The sequence below is a fragment of the Molothrus aeneus genome, chromosome 5 (assembly GCF_037042795.1).
Source record: "Molothrus aeneus isolate 106 chromosome 5, BPBGC_Maene_1.0, whole genome shotgun sequence".
Lineage (NCBI taxonomy): Eukaryota > Metazoa > Chordata > Aves > Passeriformes > Icteridae > Molothrus > Molothrus aeneus.
The window spans coordinates 38,580,366-38,602,903 of NC_089650.1; the positions used below are offsets into that span (position 1 = coordinate 38,580,366).

The 22,538-nt window shown below is 37.7% G+C and overlaps 1 protein-coding gene and 1 long non-coding RNA gene across 3 annotated transcripts in view; one reads left to right on the forward strand and one right to left on the reverse strand.

Annotated features, from left to right (window-relative positions):
* The window catches only part of SLC16A7 (solute carrier family 16 member 7), an 83,138-nt gene extending 76,208 nt beyond the window's left edge, over positions 1-6,930 (reverse strand). Inside the window, exon 1 of the mRNA XM_066550231.1 lies at positions 6,758-6,930. The gene's annotated coding sequence lies outside the window, so the exon portion shown is untranslated. The remainder of the gene's footprint in view (positions 1-6,757) is intronic.
* Positions 6,931-7,177: 247 nt separating this feature from the next.
* On the forward strand, positions 7,178-15,364 carry LOC136556830 (uncharacterized). 2 transcript variants are annotated; one of them, XR_010783704.1, is made up of 3 exons: positions 7,178-8,509; positions 11,145-11,362; positions 15,034-15,364. It is a non-coding gene; the product is annotated as an uncharacterized lncRNA (long non-coding RNA). The 2 variants fall into 2 exon arrangements; XR_010783703.1 differs by lacking the exon at positions 7,178-8,509 and having other exon boundaries at positions 10,515-11,362.
* Positions 15,365-22,538: the final 7,174 nt, after the last annotated feature.

Consider the following 22,538-nt stretch of genomic DNA (forward strand, 5'->3'; position numbering starts at 1 on the left):
AGGAAATGAACTAAATTGAAATAATGCACCCCTATTTTCAGCATGACTACAACAAAACATCTCTTTTTGAATAACTACATGAGAAAAACATGAGAAAAAAACCCTACCTTATGCCTCTAGCCAACATAATTGTATTTGCACATGAAAAAGAAAACAGGCTCTCTTTTTTCCTATTATTCACAAATATAAAGCATACTTCACATTCAGCAAATACAGGCTATTATGGCATACTCTTTTCTACCTATATTCTTTATATATACAACCTAGAGGTCAAAAAATACAAAAGCTTTTTTCATTCCTTGCTAAAATATGTTGTTGTGGTTTCTAATCATGTGCTATTGAGTCCCCTGATTCACCTTTTGTAGTGTTGGTGAGAAGAAGGGAAAGAGGCTGCCTAATGGAAGATAAGGAGTTAGGATCCCTGTGTGATAAAATGAGCAGAGCTCTTACAAATTCCTCAGGGCAGAAAGGAATCCTTTAATTTAGTACTATGTACAAATTATTTTAAAGATGTACATTCTAAAAAGGGGCTGGTAATAAGAAGATAGGCCCATTGCCACCTTCAGCTTCCAGGAGCGATTTCCTTCCATAATCTATGCAGCTTTCTCCACCTGCTCTCAGATGCAACCCCCTTGCTCAGCCTCCTTGAATCTTTGTTCTAGGCACACTTTCTTCTGTCTTTGAAACCAGTCTTCAGTTCTATTTTGCAGTATATATCTCAAAAATTTTCATTTCTACCATCAGCAGGAGGCACTGCTGGGAACGCAGGGTCCACAATCCAGATTCAGACCCAAAGCCATCCCCAGCAGAGCATGCAAAAGCAATTAAATTCTAGAAAAGATCTGTTCAGTGGAAAGTATACTCAGCAAAGGCTGAATTATCAAGGAATTTAGCACATAAAATTCCAATTGTTAAGAAATCAGACACTTACATTACCAAGGGGAGTTGATTTGCATCATTAAGTTGTTCTTTTCTTGGCTTCTTTTGCGAACCTGCCCTGAGGGCCATATCAAAAATGCAAACCATTGGAGCTCAATCTAGTAATGACAACTCCTATGGCATTTTAATTCAATAGCACAGGTAACTGTTGAAATATCCCATATTTTTATCCAATTTCTATCTCTCAATAAGATCAGCAAAGAAAATCAGCTATGTCTCTCAGAGGCCAGATTGTTAAAGCTGGTAGTTTGAATACAGTCTTGTATCACTTCAAAACTTTTCATCTTCACCACCAAGTGTTTATATTGTTATTCCAGAGATTTGAAAAGAATACCACATACAACCTAATTTCTAATCTTTTAAAAAACCACTTTAATACAAGAAATTACAAAAGCATATGCTGTAAGTAAGCATATGCTCATTTCTCTGTCTGAAATACTAATCAAATATGTTGCAGTAGGAACTAGCTATGTTAAAAAAAATCAAATATGCATTTTGTATATATACTTTCACCATTTTTGTCAGCACAAAAAATGGGGATTTCTTTTTGGTTTCTTTCTTCAGATGTTTTTAGTACTTTAAAAGAAATACTTGTTCTCTGCATTTCTTGATTTCAGAACACACAAACTGAGAACTAAAGCTCCATAGGTGATACTATGAAGTTAAAACTCACACATGGATAAATTGAGATTTCATCTTTTTTTTCTCTTTTTTGCTTGTACCATAGACTTCAAGAGTGTTGAAGTGATGAATGGCAAGCAGGAATGTTAAAACCTTAATTAACCTATTTCTAGGGGGGGAAAAAATTAATTTCTATCTTTTGGGATGACGTACTGCTGTTTTGTGCCTGATTTTCATAATTTTGATTAAAACTGTAGACCATATGGAAGAGGCAATGTACCCCATTGCATTGTCATTACCACCACTGCAGTGACAGAAATGCTGAAGTTCTTTGATGCCAAGCACATCTTGAACATCGTTACAACTCTTTGTGGTACATGCTATCCCTGGGTGCCAAACTTGGGAATGTTGCCAATGGTTTGCTAATCCTGCATGATGGAAGGGCACTCCACAATGGTCACGCCTGAAGATGCAGCAGGAGTCTGCTTGCAGGTATCGGAAGATGAGCTACTCTGAAGGACCAGGACTTTAAAAATATATAAATAAAAAAAGCTATGAAATACTTCATTCTGAGTCGTCTTCTGTGCAACATGCTTTCTGAACCTTGATTATCACCTACATGAATCTTCCACTGGAAAACCTTAAAGAAAGATAAAAGTGAAATAACTACCAAGCTTGCAGTCAAAAAAATTGGAAAGTGTTTTTTTGGGGGGATACAAAAATTAATGCTGAAAGACAATAAACACTTTTTAAACAATTTTGCATGTTTGGGCAATTCCAGTCTGCACAGTTTTATCCTTTGACTGTTTTTTGCAGAGTTTGATACGGTCTTTATCTTTCATAACCATAAGAAAATAATGTCAAATCCACATATTCTCAAATATTCCAACTTCTACAATATTTGGACATCCTGTGGTTTGTTGACAGGTGACATAAAAATACAAGTTTCCTACAGTATAAAATTCATAGCAAATTTTATATGATTTACACTATTATTCAAAGCACTGCTTTTTTGTTGGGTGGAACTGAAATACAATCAATAGTTAACATTCAATAATCATGAAACCAAATTGAAAGAAAATGCATCAGCACTAATTAAAAAAAAAAAAAAACAAACCAAAACCAAAAACCTGGCTTAAGTTTGTTCTCTAGTGCTCCCTGCCTTTATGAATTAAAATTAATTCCATTTCTTAAGATCTTAAGTCTTACAACTACAAAGGAAAAGAGTATATTGTGATAAGGCTCAATTCTTTTCCATTAATTTCCTCCTTCACTTTTGGAAACCTTCTAAAGTGGCCTAGTCATGTTCATACCCTTTTGGAAATGCTTATTCGTTTTTATCAGCTCTTCATGGAAACCTCTTCATTTATATCAAGCTCTTCATATAAGTGATAAGACAGAAGAGCACTGTGTCCAAAAAATAAAAAGTACTAGCATGGAACTGGAAGCTTGACCTTGAAAACGTATAAATAAAGGAACTACTTAAAGACAACACATAAACCAAAACTAAGATTAACAAAAGGATCTAATGATGATGAATCTGCCTCCTCAACATCACCACCCTCCCACCCCCCAAAAAATACTGTGAATTAATAATCTTAAGACTGCAAAGATAAAAATCAACCGATAAACACAGTGACTCTTTCTAGTTCATCAGCCACTGTGACCTAGTTAGATAACCCTTTGCTCTTCAATAGGAGTTTAAGAAGATTTTGATTTCTTGATCATAAGACCAAGAAAAATAAAAAGATATTGGATAGATTGTAAAGCCAAATAGAGCTGCACAGTCAGTTTGTCCAACATCTTTAAGCCATGGAATATTATCCTCTTACTCCTGTAGACAAATTCCTTTTGTTTGAATATTGCAAACATTTTTCCAAATGTTCCAAGATGCACAATAAAATTAGAGAAGTTGGCCCAACAGATCACAAATACATGCAAGTCAAGGAATGCAGGTCTGGACTGAGATGTGTATGTGGGACTCTGCCAGTTCCTCGTGTTCATGTGACACATAAAACAGTTGGTCAATGACATCATATTTTCCTATCCAACCTCCTCCTTGGTGCTGTGCAAACATTATGCCATATATATATTACACAAACAGATACAGAAACTGCTAACCTTCTTATCAATGATTCATAGCTATGACCTAAAAATTCTAATAAAACTCTAAATATAATTACATTTTTTGCAATTATACCAACCTTGAAACATAAAATTCATTTTACAACACAGATTATTAACATGGCCCAAGAACCTTCTTCTTGATTCTCACGCGAGAAATTTGACAGCTTAAATTCTGGCAAATGGTGTTAAGGGATACAATTTAATTGAGAATTATATTCAGGCACTATCCTTGCTAAAGCAAACTTGTCCTCAAGAAAAATGCAACTCTTCAAAAGCATCATGTGATTCTGCAATGGAAAATAAAATCAGGTAAGTCATAGCCTCTTTTCTTGAAATAAAATGGGTCCAATAATAACCATATTTACTGGAAATAAAGCCACCTCCTTATTGCAAAAAGAGGACAAGATAATTTACTTAAGAATCAAAGATACAAGAGAGGACTTTTTTTTTATTATTAAGAAAAAAGAAAAGCACTATGTGCCAGGGGGAAAAAAAATCAAGAAATAGAAGTATGATGTAGTGAACCACATCCAAGAAAAAAGAGTAATGAAAGAAAAACATTTTAAAAAACAATAGCTCGTGATTCAAGAAATGTTTTTTTTCTCTCCCTTAACTTGCCTGCCCATAAATTTAGGCTGCCCAAAGATCTCCTGCCCTGATAAAACTTGGATTCTAGAATAAGAATTCTGCCATAGCAAGACAAGAGCTGAGTGAGCTTAAATACATTATACACTACAGAGAAATGACAGATGAAATTAGGTTAAAGAGCTGGAAGGAAGTTTTTTAAATATACCATAACAATGCATTTATTTACAATGAAAATTGCTGAAAAAGAATTCCTTCACTCCTTACTGCAGCTGCAGAGTCACAATATTTAACTACACTCTGGTTTCTTTTTGATATATCCTTTTGTAATATTTCAAAGTCTCCCCCTTTACACATAAAATACTGTTCAGATCAGTGTATCACAACACAATCCAAAGAGTTTTCCTATCTATAAAACATGCGAATTTGGTTTTCCACCATGCATAAAGATGTTCCATGAAGATCACAGTTCATATTTAGGCTATTCTACATCTCCATAATATAAATAAAATCAGGTTTTCTTCGCTATCAAAATTATTAAAAGCCTCAATAAAATAAAAACCATAACCTCCAGTCACCCCTCTGCCTATTCAAAATGATCAGCTGTTTTGCTTTGAAGCCACTTACATTGTAACCACTGCTGCAAACTAAGCTAGCTGGGCCCTTGAAGACACATGGAGTTACAGTTCTGTAATGAATTGCACAAATAATAACAAACATCTCAAGTATAATCTCTTCTCTGAATGGATTCCATCATGTAGGAGTTCAGCACTTAGGCTCAAGTACACTATTCAAAGTTAGTAGACGATAATGCAAGGACAGAGGAGAGAACTGATTTAAAAATAACAAGGGAATCACTTATGCATTATTCCCATATTTACTATTTGTAATAAAAGTATATCTCACTTTTATTGAATTATTTGTCAGTTTCCTCCTTCTTTTAAATATAAGTGTACATCCCTCTGTCTCAATGACTAACTTTTCTGTCATAATTCATGTAGACAGAGCTAAAGCTCTCAAGTTGTTGGCTCAGTTGGTGTGTGATAAAGTCCATGGCCCCATTCCTGCACTGGAAGCCACAAACATCTTTTCATTACTATTTGATCAGTAACTTGAGAACCACAGATGGGAACCACTATGGAAACATGAGCAATTATGGAGACCAACAAAATTAGAATGGACATCTTCATGAGGTACCAGCTTTCTTTAGCTTCTCTCTTTTTACCAAAACACCTTTCAACAGCAATTTCAGTAAGAGCCCTTTAATGAAAGCTCAGGCTGGCACTGGAAAATCCAGGTATCAAGGTATCGCAAACATTTTTCTGCTTTGTTTTGTTTTCTTATTGACCTCACTGGAAAAGCAATGGAGAATTTGTGTCAGTTCTGTGACCCTGCAGGACTGAAAGATAATGTGCTTTCACAGAAGTTGAAGGGGACACTAGTCTCTGAAACATGAACAGGGCAAGTTCTCAGACTCTCCTATGACTTACTGCCTTTTAGGGGCCACTTCAACAGCGATGAACCCTCAACGACTGCTCCCTGCCAGGGAGACTCTTCAGACCATTGCCTTCAAGGACTGTGTGCTAGCAAAGGTCAAGTAAAGAGAATTATGGAGGACTATTTTTGTGGCTCTGGTACTACTTACACCAGGACCTCTGTACACAACCATTAACTAAAGCCAACAGCGTTTCGAGATAACAACGCAAGAGTCGCGGAACCCGGAGCAGCCCAGAGCACGGAACAGCAGCTGGCACGGAGCAATAGTGGCTCCATCCAGATCCACCTTTTCCAAGGTCACCTCGCTCAGAGCTCCTTGCAGGCCCGTGTCTGATGACGGCAAGCGCGGCGGCACGGCTCGTGCTCCGCTGCTCTCCGCCCACATTTCCCGGCGGAGTGGCCGGGGCGGGGGCCGCGGACGGCGGCTCCGCTCGGGTGGGCGCGCTGGCAGGCTCGCCGCCCCGCGGGGATGCGCGCAGCGGCGCGGGGGCGGGATCGCGCCTCGCTCCCCCCAGAGCTGCGGCCTCAGCCCGGCCCCGCCGCCCGCCTTCCTCCCTGCCCCGCTGTCAGAGCCGCCCGCCCGCGTGGCAGCGGGGCACGGCGGGGCGTGCGGCGTCTCCCTGCGGTGCCTGCTTTGGTACTGGGGGCACAGCTGCGTCCCACGCGGTGTCCTTCCGTCCGTCCGTCCGTCCATCCATCCATCCATCCCTCCATCGATCCATCCATCCATCCATCCATCCATCCATCCATCCATCCATCCATCCATCCATCCCTGAGTGGGCGGCGGCTCCTGTGTGTGTGTGACTGACAGTGAGGCGCGCACAGCGCGGGGGCAGCCGCTCGCACGCAGCCCGCGGGGGCCACGCCGGCGCGCCCCGGCTGCGGCAGCCGCTTCTCCGTCCCCCGGAGCCCTCCCCGGTGGGGACAACCTCAGCGGCCTCGCTGCTCGTCCTCCTCCTCCTCCCTCCTGGCGGGTAGGTTACATTACCTGGTCTCTAGCTCGGACTGGATCTAATCCCGCGGCCGCCGCCGGCTCGTCTCCCGGCCGCGGGGGTGAGTGGGGGAATTAATTTATTTATTTTCCATGAGGTGTCCTCTGCAGCGGAGTAGCGGCGGGAGAGCCCGGGCCGGGCGGCAGGGAGGGAGGCCCGGGTGCTGCTGTCCCGGGGGTGCTGCCGGGGAGCGGCCGAGGCGTTCAGCACCGGCGCGGGGGGGCGGGGGCTGCGGAGGAGACGCCTCCCGGGCTGCCCAACCCGGCTCCGCGGGGCTGGCGGGGGCGCGGCGCCCGGCCCGGGGAGAAGGGGATGGAGACAGCGCCAGCGCGGGAGGTGGGACAGGACGGGATGTACTGGGCTGGGGCGGGCGGGCAGCGCCGGGCCCTGTGTCCCTGGGGCGGCCGTGAGCGCTGCCCGCCCTCCTGCCCGCCCCGCCGCACCCGGAGCCCCTCGCACGGAGCCGCGGGGACGGGAGGGCACCTCACTTCTGGCAGAGAGAAACGTGTCCATCCCCCCCGTCCCACCCCGATCTCCTCCTCTTCGGCACTGAGGCTGCCAAGTATTTCACATTAAAGGCAGTTTGCGCTCTCTGGTCCACCGAAAGTCTAAAACACGCTGTACCAGTTTCCTCGTGCTAGGGGGAAAATAAAAAGTAAATTAACCGAATTCGTTTTGTGCTCAACGCAGGACCTTCGCCTTCTGAAACGGGAACTGAAATTTGGCTCGTCAGCATCGAGTTGCTGATGAAAATCTTGGTCACCTCAGCATTTGCCGTCTTTTTGTCTCCTTAAGAAAAAAAACGTTATGAGAAGTGTTTTGTATGTATGATAAGCATATTTATGAAAGTGACTGCTAAATTATCCAGAAATCCTGTCCTTAAGGCTAAAAACCTGTAAGGAAATAAACATAATCATATAATTGCATAATTAAAACCTTTACCATAATACCTATTCTCGTCTAAAGGTTGCACATTAAGTGCAGTACTTAAGTACTTTGAGGAGAGTAATTATAGTTGTTGACATTGTGTTGTGAAATGTACAAAAAATGTTAATATCTTATTTAAAAAAACAAACAAAACAACTTGATTTCAAGCACTTTGTGGACTTAGTGAGAGCTTAATGATCAGGATCATTACGGGCATGTTAGGAACTGAGACTGCCTGTGCATGGACAGGCAGTCCATGAGCTGTAGTTGGGAGTAATGTAGTTTCCTGAGCTGCCAGTAAAGGAAGGAAAGACTTGAACTTGTGCCGTTTATTTTTGTCTGTTTATTTTCCATTAATAACATTTGAATCTTTTAGCTAGAATCAGCCACAATTAACAAAAAGTTTTGAAAAATAATCTGGAAAAGAGCATATCACCCTTCAAAAAACCAGCATCATGAATGGTAATTACATGAAAGAATCCATCCACAGACAACTGCTGTCTGAAGCACAAATTAATAAAAATCAGGTTTCTTTGTCTACTTTTCTTAATAATTGATTTGCTTTTATGTGACAAGTGTTAGGAACTTTTCTATGTTTTAAACTGTAACCATTAAATCAGAAGACACAGACCTGGAAATCTCAGTAATGTAACATTTAGGCATTCCTTCATTCTTTAGGATGTTACTGCTATTATTTATTTATCATCCATTTCCAGGCCAAGTTTTTCAGATTCAGGAGGGAATACTTTGTCACATGTCTGTAAAGCAGCCAGCTCTCTACAGTCTCTGGGCAGATTCTGGCACTGTACTCATAAGGAACAGTAAGTAGTTCACTGGTAGAGAGGGCAAACACTGTTCTTCCTGAAACAAACTGAGCAGCGTGGAGTCAATTTGTGACATTGCATAAGCTAAGTAGTACTTGATTTATGTGTCTGAGTCCAGGGGCATTTTTAGGAGCAAACACTGCCAGGGCAGCGAGTAGAAGTCACAGTTGTGTTATTTAGGTAGCAACATCAGCCATCTCTTGTGCAAGTGTGCCCAGCCCGCTCACAGTCACAGTGTCTGTCCTGGCAGCAGGCTGCACTACAGGCTTTGGAAGACCAAGGACCCACAAGGGGCCCACTAAGCCTGTTGGAGGGGAGAACAGACACTAAGCCAGGACTCTTGGGCAGGCAAGCAAAGAAAGCTTGGGTACTGATGGCCATGGTCAAACTCTTCCAAGCAGGTCCACAAATACAGGGCAAAAAATGTTGAAATTAGGATGAAATTGGATGTAAAATCTTTTGTTAAAAAAGATTCCAGTGATGAAATCCAAGTTGTATTCTTGGTATTACAGCAGTCTAAAGCTGTCTTCTATAGTCAAACACTTTTTATTTATGCCCTGAAGAAAATTGTAGGCCATGTAGGACCTCAGACAGTTCCTGTAAAATGCAAAGGATGTCTACAATACCCTTTACAGTGAAACAGTAAAGCTTACATGCTGTTTTATATAATTTTAGGAAAGTAATATTCAAAGAGAGCTGAAAAATAAATACAGGAAGATAGAAATGGTACCTGGTTTTCATTGCATAATTCCATTTCCTCCACTGATATGCCCAACTAAAATAAATATATATTTATATAGATATAAATATATATTTTTAATTTATAAATTTATGCTAAATATTATACACAATAAATTTACACAGTGTAAAATTTATAATATTACACTTATATGTTGTAAGGTATATCACACAGACAGTATTTGCTGAATAATACATGCTGCATGTTGTGTGTAACACAGTGCTACACACAGTGCAAGTTGATGTATTCTGTGCTTGTAAATAAATTTGTATTTATATTATACTGCATATATTAACATCTATATAGATATAGCAGGTTGTATTATCATATGTTAACCATTACAGCCATAAACATCTTCTGTATATATCTATGTGCCTCATGCAGCTTCTTTCAATACCTCTTTTCAAACCACTCTCTTAGGAAGGGTGATCTTAATTGACTCCGTGTTGCTGTGTGCTTCATTGCATTTGGTGTTTTCTAGTGCAAGGCAGAGTCAGAACATAAGCTAGCTGCAGGTGTAACAGTGTGGGATTCTGGCCTACAGTTGGCAGAAGTTCAGATACAGCATGCTATGTGGCTCCAGCTTGCTTAAAGGCACAAAAAATACCATGAGCCTTCAGACTAGAAGTTGATGCATTCATTAATTTTTTACTTGGACTTTGATTGCAGTGATATCATGTTTTTAAGTGAATACACTCCTCTGTGAGTGTGTGTAGAGTGAAGGCACTGAAGTGGTTTGGTTCTCAGTTGTAGATTGAAAAACCCTGTTGACATTCTGCATCTTTCCAGTCTTGGTGTACTTTTGTTGTAGGAAGTCTATTATTCAAATTAAAAATGTTTAATGACTGATAGCAATTAATAATTTCTGAGTGAATTTTAAGAAGCTACTAACGATTCAGATCTCTGTGTGCATATGTGTGGGTGTCTGTGCATGGGAGTGTGGCATTCTATTTTTCAGTGAACTAATTGTTAAGAAGAAATTAAATCAACTGTTAAGAAGAAGTTAAATCAACTAATAAATGTACGACAAGAGTCACCTCTCTGGTTGTTAATTTTGTGTTGATAGATAGATTTTTGTGAGGTTGCATGTTAAACACTATCCTGTTTTTGTTGTAACAGATTGAGGTTTTTTAGTGATATTAACATTTAAATGTTAAATGACTTTTAAATGTTATTTTTTCACTAGAGAAAAAGAAAATGCTACAAATGTTGAATACCTGATGGTACTTTTTGTAAGTCTCTCCACTAACTGTCTGGAATAGTCCCTTTTCCCCACATGCCACTTGTCAAACAGTTTTAGCTGAATCCAGAATTTTTACAGGTCTCTTCTAAGCTCAGAACTTCTCTGGTACATTACAAGTTATGTCTTCTTGTCCCAGAGTCTGAATCTAAAGGGTGCATGTTTACGATCATGTGTTGTTCTGGCCTATGTCAGATTGCATTCTGACTATGTTCTATTTTTTCTGCACTGATTTTGGTTCCATAAATACACATCTCAAACTTCTCTCATGTCCATAAGCAGGCTGGTGTGGTGTGTATTCTTGTCATTTCCAAGTGATACACAGGACAATAATGCGAGTATTATATTGGCAAATAATCTAGGCCACCTTCTGTAAGCTTTATATCAACTGCTAGTAATTGTCAGCCTGTGTCTCACTCCACCTTCATTCATACACACAGCATAACATTTATGTCACTAGCAAAACACTTAATCCTAGTCCTGTTACTGAAAGAGATACGTGTACTTCAAGTTTTGTGATAAGATTCATATAAATATAACTAGAACACAGAATTCTATGATAATGTATAGCCAGATAATGTATAACCTTCCATTGAGGTTAGTTTTCTCTGTAACCATCAACCATGGCCCAACCAAATTGTTTTCTTTTGCAGCTCATGGTGACATAGAACACAGCACATTGTAACTACAGGAACAGACTCGACTGTGAAAGGTCTCTATCATTCATCACAGAGAATTTGAGGCAGCTGGCAGTTATCAGCTGAAGCAGTTAGTCACTAGAACTGTACAAGATAAATAGATAATTGAAAAGCCATCTGGAAACCTGAGAGAGATAATAAGCCTCTCTTCTAGAAGTGAGGTAACAACTCAGGTAGGTCACAGATGAACTCAACTCCCAGATCAGGGCTTTGCCTAATAACACTGAAAATGCAGCAGCAGTTCATGCCTATCAGTTCTGAAGTAGTATTGAAGTTGTTGTTGGGAAGGCAGTTTGGCATATTCAGTTATACAAATCATTATTGCGATGGAGTGAAAAAGGATTGTAGTGCTATAAGACAAGTGGCCGAAATCCCGGGAGCAACATGGCCCTTTGTTAAATTACCGTTGCCAAAATAGAAAACTAGTTGCACACGCTTTTTACCCTCCATGCTACTTTGTTTATACTGCTGGGCAACTGGTAGTATTCCTGCCACACTGACCACAGCTGTCTGTGGGGCAAGTTACTTCTTTTTTAGTGAAATTTATATTTATATTAAGAGAATGGAACTATCTTTGTTTTATTTACCATGAGCACAAAGGATGGAGGGGAAAGGCCAATGTCTATGAGTGAAAGAATGTGTTGATCTTAGTAGCTTCATTTACGAGAGTCCTAAAGAGTCTTTCTGTTCAAGTCACTCTTATGATTCTCAAATTTCTGACTACAGAAAGTGTGAAATCTTGCATGAACATGCAAGGAAACTGATATCATTTGGTAACTCCTCTTGCTAGGTTCTGTTCTCTTATAGAACTATATTGATTGTAGGGAAAGAACATGAGATATTTTTGTGAGAGTGAGCACAGAAAATAAGTTTTTGGCCTTTTCAAAAAAGAAAGTGGCATCTTTCCATTAGAGAAGTGCTTGAATTGATCCACTGACATCTGTCTATTTTGTTAAACCACTCAGGTGGATCACAGGAAATAACTGCTGCCAGTGTAATATTAATTATTGTGGAGGTGAACAAAACAAAACAAAAAAAACCCCAAACAACCAACAAAAAACAAAACAAAAAAAAAACCAAAAAAGAAAAAGGGGAAGACTTTCGCTGCTCAATTTACTTTGAAAGATGCTTTTAAAAATCTGTCTCCAAAAATTCTGTCTAAAAAATTCTGTGCGTTTACACTGAAAGAGCATAGAGCAAAACACATGCTTTTGTGTTTTGTGTCATCAAAATTTTACTGTATTATTTGCTACAATTACAGTGGTAGTTACAGTATCAGTTGTTACACTACAGTAGCTAGGAAAGCAACATATTACATTCTCAAAATCCTTTAACAAAAATTTGCATGTGTCCATGTTCCTGGCTGCAGAAAAAATGTAATTCATTTGAACAGTCTCTGTAAATCTTAAAAAGTAACTGCTGTTTTTATTGTTTAGGTATTGTTCTAACATCTGTTTTACTAAGGTACTGGACATGAATTAGTTGTGCACATATGTAAATTCCGCTTCTATGTATTGACTGTTGAGGATGTTTTCCTTTCCTATCTCATTTTATGATTGCTAAAACAAAAAAATGGCAAAGCTTTAAAGCTTACAAATGCATGAAAAATTTTTAATTACCACTTGCTATTTTGAGGCCTGATTCATCTTTCCATTATAATCCTAGTGATAGACTTTGGTCAGTCTAGAGCCCTTTTTTATATCAGTTTCTCAGTTTAGATGCAAGTGTACAATTGTAAATTATCATAGTGTTGTAACACATGCCTAACTTCATTAGATTACAAAACTTCTTAGGTAGCAGGAGAATTTTCATTCTGACTTATTTATTTTTATTTCCTTTTAAAAGAAGATGAAATGCCAAAAAATTGCTTTTTAGATAAAATTCCAAAATCTGCCTAAGTGTTTATTATATAAGAATCCAATATAGCAATAATTATAATCTAAAAAGATGTTGGCAACATGCAGTTGTAAACACTGCAAATAATACTTAGAATAACATGCAGAGTCAGAAGTAAGAAAGCATCACTCAGAGAGAAGCATCCTTATAATTAGGAAGAAACAGATCTACTTTACTTTTTTCTCTCTCTTATGAATCCTTTGAGTATTTCAGTCTTCTTCTGTGCTGTGATCCAGATTCAACGAGAAGAGTGCAGAATAAATAGTTCAGCTCAGGCTCACACTATATAACTGAAATTTAGGCTCTACTGTAGGAGGTCTGAACAGAGGAACTATTTGTGGTCAAGTTTGCTAATTGTGCACGAAGGGAGAGATCCTTCATTGTCTGGTTGTGCTCAAATATTAAGTCAGCACTCTAAATCTTGGGAGATGAAGGTGTCTGTTTTATATAAGCACATGACTTAGATTAACTGTTCAGAAAAACATCATGCCTGAGTGTTTCCAAAGCTCTTTGCTCTACCATCAGGAAAAAGGAAAAGGGTTCCCCCGAAAGGGTTCTGAATTTCATCATGAAGGCACATAAACCCCTGCTTGTTTGAGAGCTGGCTGTCTAAGGAACCACATGTGAACCCTCCTGCAGCTATAATACTCTGAATAAAGCCCTTGAGTGTAGATAGGTTTGCAGAAATGTTAAGCATCAGTGAGCATACTCTGATGGGATCATATTCTGCACTCAAGGAAACATGACAGTCCAGCTCCTGAAGAGGTTCATAGAACATAATGGATTTCTTGAATACCATGAGTACATCGTACTAATCTTCAGTACTTCACTTGTTATTCATTGTGATGAAAGCACTAGAGTATATGATCAAAATCATGCATGAAGAGCTTTCACTTCATGTCATTATGTCTTATTATTATAATCTTGGTTTACTTTGCAACTCAGTTCTGGGATAATCACATTTTTACAGAGTGGGTAAAACTTTAGAAATAGAAGTATGGTTGGAATACTAGTGCTTGGTATGCTTCAAAACTGTAAAAATCATCAGTATATAATGTATTTACTTTCTTTACTGATTAGGTCAAAATGTTTGTCTACAATTTAGGGGACATTTAACAAATAAGTTCTTCTCCTAACACACAATCAACACCAGGAGACTTTTGAAGAAGAAAAACCACAATATTTACGTGTGTGGTTCTAAAGTGCACTATAAGGAAGCAGAAGTCAACTTTCCATTTGGGGAAGGTCTCAGATTGCTAACAAACACTGTTTTCCCAACAAATGGCAATGGCAATGTGTTTGCAGGTGTTCACATATGTCCTCTTACTTTTTGGTGACTTTCTTGTTCTTTAACAATAAGACCTGATGTATCTTCTGCTGGTGCCCCAGGATCACACTGTTTTGTTTTGTTTATTCCACAAAATCAGTGATAATAGTTTCTTTTTTACCATTTACATTTTTTTGTCAGTCATTGTCTCATTGTCAGTAATGTCTTTGGATGCACAAGTCTGATACTGGATTGTTATTCAAATATCTACTTCTTATCAAATAGCTTGAATTGTGCAACAATTTATTGTGGTCTAGGGTGAGACTTAGGTGCAGATTGAGACATCTTAGGCATCTATATAGAAGGGCTCAGGTGTACACTATATGTGTAAACTCTTGTTCTAGACAAGAGTCAATGCAATCTGTGGACCCTTCTTGGTGCCTTGTCTGCTGATGAACTGCTTTGCAGATATTTCAGAGGGAACTGAGTTATTCTCTAAGCTCTACCTGAACACAGACAAAAATTATGGCATCATGTGAAATGTACTGTCAGTTTCTGTCTTGCAGTTCTCTACAGGATGAAATTCCCAGAAACTGGAAAAATACATTTAAAAATATATTTTTATATCACTAAGTTCCTGACAAAATTAGTGAAAAGAACTTTCCTGGATTTCTTCCAAAGACAAATCAGGATTCTGTAAAATTGTTGGATCTTCGCTTGTCGTTTGCTGTGACTCGTGCACTTCATACAACAGTACCCAAAGCTATTGGCCAGGTAAAGCAATCTTGGGTATCTTATTCATGTGCTTGTGTTCTAAAAATGTGTATCAATGTACATCTTGGATCTCTCAGGCTTATTCAATGCATTTAAGATATTAACAGGATTATATGAATTGGTAACCTGAAATAATCTGACACTACATCTATTGATGCACAAGATTATTCCAATTTTTGTGTCCAAATGTCTTACTTACCTTACAGTTCCATGTGAATAAAATTGTTTGCTTTAAACAGTTTTTGTTTCCTTTGTAGTGATTCTGTCTACTGTGGAGTCATTCATTCCCTATCCTAGAGATTTTTGCTTCTTATAACATCAACACCACAGGGTTTTTTAGAGCATTGGGTTAATCTGAAGATCTCCAGCTAATATACTATGGAGTAGGTTGGAATCCAACCATAAAATAAAATCAGGAAGCAATAGCAAAAGACACAGTCCAAGCTATGGTCAAACTAAGGTTACAGTGTGGCTACTGCCTCAGCTACAGAGACAGAGCCTAGACAGCTGCAGAGCAGTGGCAGCCAGCCAGCATGCCTGAACAGATGAAGATGAGGCCAAGAGGAGGAGGAGTTAAATCTCTGATATTAGTTGCTCTAATATAGAATGAACAAGCTATATAAGAACCTTACATACCCAGAAAAGAATTAGAAGAGCTAGTTGGAAACAAAGTCCTTGAAGTTCCTTGTGCAACTTTTCAAATAGAAATTATCGTAGAAATATCATATATTTTTCCCATTCTATTTATGAAGGATATTATTGCTTTATGGGATAGTTGCAGACTCTGAAACAAAGATATGGCAATTGAAAACTAGGCAATTAAATAGCTCAAAAAGGAAGAAAAGAAATGCAATTCGAAAAGATCTATGCAGAGAACCCATAGCTGTCTGCAACCCTCCCCATTGCTCTGTGTAGGTAGTACTCAGGATTAGCTATGGAAACAAATGGTGTCAGAACCAGTCCTCTAAACCTTTTCAATTTTCCAATATGAAAATATCCTGTAGAACTGTGGTGGGTTATTGGATATGAAACAAATAGTTTGGGAGTTTTTTTTAATGTCAATAGAATATTTTTCATTAAATTTTATTTCATCTGTGCTGTATACTGTGTATATTTTTTTTTCCTATTAAATAAAAAAATCTTTCCTGATAAGGACATCTTTTCTGAAAGCACTTCTTAAAATAGACTAGCTTGATGCTGTGGATAGAGCTTTGACATTGAAGAAAACCAGTGAGATGCAAACAAATTCTTGCAAGGCTGGAATTGATGCCTGTATACTTTAGAAATGGTTTGAGTCATTAGTAGATTATTAGGCTGCACAGAGAGCTGGATCTTTGAAAGAAGTCAGTGAATTAAGGGCAGACTTTACCCTGTAGCTCCCATTAGCCTGCACATTAACCATTTAGATCTACAGATATTTCTGTCCCATAAAAATCACTGGAATAATGGGTATAGGTTTTATATAAAATCATCATGGCCATAAAATGGAATGTAGGAACATTTTACCACTACTGCAGTTAGAATGGCCAAAATAATCTTACATTTGAATACAGCTTTGTCAGGACTTTTATTATCAAGAGCCCACCTATTCACAAATCTGGGGTAGCTGAATATCAGAGAATTAGGTTTTCTGGTATGGTTTGGTTTTATTTTTTCAGTAATAGTTTATAAAATCATTTAACTACTTTCATAGAAAAGTATAATTTGACAAATCTGATAGAAAATACACCTGCTCTTGGCTGAGGACAAAGGAATGGCTAAGAGGACCTGTCATCTCTGATTGCAAGCTACTCTTCCTGTCCTTTATCTTTCAAACAGTGATGAGTTGTGGTGATAGACACAGTGAAATATAGCAGCCCCTTCCAAAGGGCTTATAGTGTTCTGTGTGTGCATCAAGGTCATAAGAAAGTTCAGCAAGGTCACAAACATTCCACATTAAAGAGTTTCATCATGGGGAGGAGCCTTTGCCAGTGGCGTTTGGAATTTCATTTACTCTAGGTTTGATTCATAAAACCTAATGAAAGTTTCAAAGTAGTAGCTACATTGGAGCTAAGCATCTTGGCTTGTTCTCAGTGACTAGAAATAGGTATCTGAAGGCCACAGTAAATTTCATCAAAAAGATCCAAAATGGGTCAATGGAATTGTCTTCTGGAACTACCCCTTTGTCTCTGTTGACTATAAAGATAAGCCAGTGTGTTGGCACAAGTATAAACAGCAGAGGTTTAAAAATCTAAAGGTAAATGAAATTTCTTTATTTCTGACTTTTCCCTCATTTGCATATTGCCATCCTTTTTTGCGTGAAAAGGAATCAGTGGACACAAACCAGATTTATCACAACGCCTTTAGCTGAGTTTTGACTGCTCAATAGTTCGTTATATCCACCCTGTGTCCTATAATACAATAACTTGTCACTGTTTTTTTACCCAAAAACTTCAAATTTTGGGTGATACTTCTGCATTAGATAAGCACATTTTTCATTAAACTGAAAAAAATAAAACCAAAAGCCATGTTCTGCGTGATAACTTATGAACTTCCAGGGTAATAGATTTCTACAGTCTTCAACATTGAACAGTGACAAAATGGAAAAGATGAGGTTTGCAATATCTTCCCTGATTTTATTTTAGATGCAATGAGAGAAAATTCAGCCTGGTCCTGTCTGCCCACCAATGTATGCACCTAAACATAAAGACAAAACTTTGTTGGTCACTTAACTGCAGGTTGCTAAAGTACTCCAAAGTTGCTAACATACTCCATTTGAAAAGTGGGCTTTGAAAGGATCCTGTAGTGTGGATATAATACCAATAGAAACTAAAAAATAGCACAATTTTGCTTTACTTGTATTTTATGTAGTTATAAAGACTCTTCTTAGAGATGGTGTGAACCCCATAAAGCTTTGCAGGAGCAGGAATGTTTTATTCATTGACAAGCCCAAAGCTACAGCTGATGAACCCAGGCCAGCAATGGAGCTACTGCAGACCTGCCTCAGCTGGCAGCTGAGCTGGGATATTCATGGAGAAGATTTTTTTTTTTTATGTGTGTAACATCTCTTTGTTGAGTGTGTTCAGACATGGCACAGGTAGAAATACTCAACGTTCAGCTATTTTCTGCTTTGATAGGAAATACTGGTGTTCAGTGAGTTTTTTCTCCCACATATGACAGCTATATTCTCAGTTTCTTATAGACTTCACAAAAAATTAGCTAACCAGAGTTACAGAAATACAGTAAAAGAAATAATATTCATTTAAAAACCCAGTCTTGTAGGGATATGGATCATTTAAAATTATCAGATACAATAAGACAATGACACCCAAAGGTTGTATAAGGCAAATTGGATGCATATATAATGAATTCAATTTCCATTCATTTCTCAGTGAGAATTTTTAAAGGAGAGAATGTTGGAAAATTATAGTCATGTTTTGAGTAAACACAATGAGACTGATTTCTTGTTTATAAACCAACACTCATGTTTTGTTATGCATATATGACTATACAGTTAATTTTGTGTCTTAGAGAAGTGTGTTATTTAGTACTTTTGTCATACATTTCTGACATTATCTTGAACAAAAGTGATGAAGATATTGTGTCTTAAAAACATTTTGAAAAGGCCACCCAAACAAACAGCTCACCCTCCAAAAAAAAATCAAAAAGTCCTGATGGAGGAAATCTCTTTCTATATTGGAGTAATATTTGGGGTAATTTATTGGTGTTTTTTCTGAGTATTTCATTTTGCTATGGGGATGGTAATTATTTTTATTGTGAATGAACTCAGAAGTGTTCACATTAGCAAATGAGTGCTTTTCTAAATCTTAATAATGAAAGATCAATAAGTGATTCTAAAATTACTTGTGACAGATCTCAGCAATAAAAAAGGATATAGTTTTCAATTAATTTTGTTAATTTTTGTACTTCAGGGAATTTATGTCAGTCAATGACACTGAGTATATGTTATGGCTGTGCAAGGAATTGATTTTTTAATTTCGCTTCCAAATTAAGCAATAGAAATAATTTTTATTCTGAAAAACAAGTGTTTTGCAGTTGGGGTTTTATTTATCTACTTTAGTTCTGAGAGTAATGAAAAAAAAATCACCTAGTTTGAGACTAAAATGTCATGTGGCCTTGTATTAACAATTTTCTTGAAGCACAGGTAAGAAAAAACAAAGAAGAAGATGGACCAGATCCAGACAAAGCTGCTGGAGAAAGCCAAACCTTTCTTTCTGTTTGAGTGTTATCCATGTTCACTGTGCAACTTAGATTTAGTTTTCAGTTCAGCTTACAGGAATTGAATCTTAAACTTCTCTGATCCTAAAATGCCAAAGTTGTGAATGGTTTTGAAAAGAGGACAATTCTACCAGAATTAAGAGAAGCCTCATCTCCTCTCTTCTCTGCATTATTGTCAAAATATCTATAACCCCAGGAGAAATTAATAATTTAAACTATGAAATAAACTGTTTCACATTCCTATCCTCAGAAAGAGAACAAACCTGAGTTCAGGCAAGAACCATAAGAGGTGAGATGTGGAGTGTGTGAAGGCTGGGAAATTTATGGGTATGATATCCACATGTTTAGGATACTCTGTTTTATATGAGATATCACTGAGTCAGAGAGAGAAATAGTTTGATAATATGTGGTTCAGAAAACCTTTCCATAACCACTGGATTTAAAAGCACTAATAAAATACAACAGAGTTAAAGCTGAAAATGCTGTCCCATTTCTGCTTTGTACCCTGAAGTTAAGATGCTAACCTAGGATCTGTGAGAAAGCTGGGTATTGACTCATGTACTGCCATATTTTGTATGAGTGTCAGGAGCAATGGATTAAACAGGTGTAATGATAGTCCTGCATTTGTGTGTATGTAATGAAATTTTGAAAATTCTGGTAATGAGCACATTTGGGTTGCACTCACATCGTTTTGAAGGGACTGAAAATGCATTTTGTGAAAGAATTTATATTTTGTAAAATTAACATCATCACCATCATCTCTACTCATATCACCTTATCTGAAACCAGCCTTAGCTGCAGTCCTTCAATGGATGAAGACAAAGCAGAAATAAAATATACCATTGGGAACACTTAGCACAATAAGGGTGTTTGCTTGGGGTATGATTCATTTTGCTTCATGTTACTAAATTACTGCAGTTACAGGAAAGAGGGCAAGAACTATTTCTAGTTTGTCAAATGCACCCAGTGTTGGATTTACAGAATAAATGCATTTGACTTTAAGAATTGAAAAGCTTAAATGCAAATTCAGGAAAAAAAAAAAGAAGATACTGATGCACAGCAGCAACTCCCTCTATGCCTATGTTTATGGGGCGTAGTGACTTCCTTAACCCTATTTGGACAGATTTTGTTTTCTTTGTCATATATCTCAGTATTTTTTAGACTGAAGGAACATCAATCAGAATTACATCAAATCCTATTTCCTGTCATATTATTACTTTACCTCCTTAATACAAAAGTCTTCTTTCTCTTTGTCCCACCTTCACATATACACTTACACACAGAAAATTATGAATAAATGAGTTTTCATAATCTGATGGCTTCCATTTGTGGATGAGATTAGAGCCTAAATTAAATCCAAATTAGTAAGAGGAAACAAGAGGCCATTTTAACCTATTAGTTCTATATAAACTTTTTTTTTTTGAAAGAAGGAACATGAATGAGGTGAACTATATTTGCTTAAACTCAAGTAATTCTTGATTATGCAGTTTTGAAGTTTCTAGGGAAGTCATGAAAGTGTCTTACTGAGAATCTAAAATTTCTTGGAGAGGAAGTGTGCATGCACAGTGCTATCAGAGGTGTATTTCTCTAAGTCTCAGAAAGAGGATTTCAAAGGGCATTTTTGGCAATCAAGTTTAATTTTCTGCTATTTATGACTATGTTGTTCGAATAATTTTTAAGATTGGACATCTACATTAAAATGAACTTTTCTTCCTGGAGTTCATCAATATTTTCTTGCCAAAACTCCTCACTCCAAATGGATGCATTTTAGAGCTTCTCTTATCTGATAAGTGTTATGATCTCTTTCTACTGAAATGGGATACAGCATTACCCACATCCAAGGTTTCTGCTTACTCTCCTTACTCACATATTTATCTTTAAGTTATTTTGACACTGCTTTAAAATTAAGCTCTGAATTAACTTTTTGAATATATGTCTTCTTTTTTTATTCAAGCTTCGAGTTGCTCCCTGTAGTTATTGACCTATTAGCTATGTATTGACGCAAGAAAGAATAAAACTTATTCATTCCAAGAACTCATGATATAAATTTAGGAGTGAAATATTTTCTTTAACTGCACTATGTAGTTAGATAAAGCTGTCCATTAAGAAGTGTATTAACACAAGTATTTTCATCAATCTATGAAGTTTACCCTGGTTCTTAATTGAGGCCATTCACAACAGTAGGCAACCATTGATTTAACAATAATCTTGGGGTATCTCATGCAGAGAACAATTTTTGAAATGCACCATAATAATTTTGCCAAAAGACAAGTTGTTATCCTCTGCAAAGCTGATCATTTTTTGCATCATTTGCAGAGGCCAGGCAGATTCTCTCCCTGCTTTTTTCCCCTTCAACTTCCTACTCAAAAAAGAGTATAATTCTTAACTCCTTCAGCACCAAGTTCCCTACTCCCTACAGCTATTCTAATTCAGATAGTAGCCTTTATATTATTTTTATGGAACAATGTCTTTTGCTAAGACCTTTAAAAGTGATTTTCTGTGATTCACATATATTGAATTTTCAGTTCTATGCTTTTCACACCTGAAACTGATCAAAATGTTTCAGAAGATGCATACTCTTCTGCTATTCTAAATCTGGAGATGTCTGTATGTAATGAGACCATGTTTTTCTGTCTAGAGGTTTGTAGTAATGTATACGATTGCAAAATTATTTTGTCTTGAAAAATTTGAACTCTATTATGTTTTAGAAACCTAAAAACCATTTCCCAAAAGATCCAGTCCAGAAACTGCTTGCTGGACAGTCTCCTGAGCTGGCAAGAGAGAGTTCAGTCTATGCCAAGACACAAGTGCTTCCTTCAGAAACCGTTGCCTGAAAAATTGTGATTACTGGGGTGCATTCACTTGTCACACTACTTAGAGGTTGGAGCTTCCTGGTAGAAGGCATTATACATAGCTTTAAATTCTCTCTAGATAATTTATGCACATCTCATTTAGTGTAGGATTGAAACAAAATAATAATGTCAGCAACACTATGAAGCCTATCCAAAAACTAACACTTTTAGCTGGGTCCTTTGGATATCACTGTGAGCCCCATCTAAGCTACAGTTTTACTGGGAGGCAGTTTACTTGTGATATGAAAGCTGTTGATTTAAGCTTGTTGGAGTTGGAGGGAAAGACATAATGCTCTGCAAGATATTTGTATAGTGAGCTACATTCAAAGAGTAGCATCAGAT